The sequence below is a fragment of the Drosophila mojavensis genome, unplaced genomic scaffold (assembly GCF_018153725.1).
Source record: "Drosophila mojavensis isolate 15081-1352.22 unplaced genomic scaffold, ASM1815372v1 contig_126, whole genome shotgun sequence".
NCBI classification, from domain to species: Eukaryota; Metazoa; Arthropoda; class Insecta; order Diptera; family Drosophilidae; genus Drosophila; species Drosophila mojavensis.
Genome location: NW_025318656.1, coordinates 1 through 1908, shown reverse-complemented (window position 1 = coordinate 1908; position 1908 = coordinate 1).

The following is a 1908-nucleotide window of genomic DNA, read 5'->3' as shown; positions in this document are numbered from 1 at the left end:
GATGGAGAATCAGAAAAAGCAAATCGATTCAATATTTTGATGCTTTCATAACAGAAAATTTTAAAGGATTCGGCAATAAACTAGTAAGTATTGCAATAGAGAAAAATTAATTTAGTAATTATTGCAACATGTGATGGAGAATCAGAAAAAGCAAATCGATTCAATATTTTGATGCTTTGATAACAGAAAATTTTAAAGTATTCGGCAATAAACTAGTAAGTATTGCAATAGAGAAAAATGAATTTAGTAATTATTGCAACATGTGATGGAGAATCAGAAAAAGCAAATCGATTCATTATTTTGATGCTTTGATAATAGAAAAATTTTAAAATTTGGTAATAAAATAGTAAGTATTGCAATAGAAAAAATGAATTCAGTAATTATTGCAACATGTGATATAGAATCAGAAAAAGCAAATCGATTCAATATTTTGATGCTTTGATAATAGAAAATTGAAAAAAATTAAGCAATAATCAAGTAAGTATTGCAATAGAGAAAAATGAATTCAGTAATTATTGGAACATGTGATAAAGAATCAGAAAAAGCAAATCGATTCAATATTTTGATGCTTTCATAACAGAAAATTTTAAAGTATTCGGCAATAAACTAGTGAGTATTGCAATAGAGAAAAAATGAATTCAGTAATTATTGAAGCATATGATGGAGAATCAGAAAAAAAGCAAATCGATTCATTATTTTGATGCTTTGATAATAGAAAATTTTAAAAAATTAAGCAATAATCTAGTAAGTATTGCAATAGAGAAAAATGAATTCAGTAATTATTGCAACATGTGATGGAGAATCAGAAAAAGCAAATCGATTCAATATTTTGATGCTTTCATAACAGAAAATTTTAAAGTATTCGGCAATAAACTAGTAAGTATTGCAATAGAGAAAAAAGAATTCAGTAATTATTGCAACATGTGATGGAGAATCAGAAAAAGCAAATCGATTCAATATTTTGATGCTTTCATAACAGAAAATTTTAAAGTATTCGGCAATAAACTAGTAAGTATTGCAATAGAGAAAAACGAATTCAGTAATTATTGCAACATGTGACGGAGAATCAGAAAAAGCAAATCGTCTCAATATTTTGATGCTTTGATAACAGAAAAATTTTAAATATTTGGTAATAAACTAGTAAATATTGAAATAGAGAAAAATGAATTCAGTAATTATTGCAACATGTGATATAGAATCAGAAAAAGCAAATCGATTCAATATTTTGATGCTTTGATAATAGAAAATTTTAAAAAAATTAAGCAATAATCTAGTAAGTATTGCAATAGAGAAAAATGAATTCAGTAATTATTGCAACATGTGACGGAGAATCAGAAAAAGCAAATAGATTCATTATTTTGATGCTTTGATAATAGAAAATTTTAAAATATTAGGCAATAATCTAGTATGTATTGCAATAGAGAAAAATGAATTCAGTAATTATTGCAACATGTGACATAGAATCAGAAAAAGCAAATCGATTCATTATTTTGATGCTTTCATAATAGAAAATTTTAAAATATTCGGCAATAAACTAGTAAGTATTGCAATAGAGAAAAATGAATTCAGTAATTATTGCAACATGTGATAGAGAATCAGAAAAAGCAAATCGATTCAATATTTTGATGCTTTCATAATAGAAAATTTTAAAATATTCGGCAATAAACTAGTAAGTATTGCAATAGAGAAAAATGAATTCAGTAATTATTGCAACATGTGATAAAGAATCAGAAAAAAGCAAATCGATCTCAATATTTTGATGCTTTCATAACAGAAAATTTTAAAGTATTCGGCAATAAACTAGTATTGTAATAGAGAAAAATGAATTCAGTAATTATTGCAACATGATGGAGAATCAGAAAAAGCAAATCGATTCATTATTTTGATGCTTTGATAATAGAAAATTTT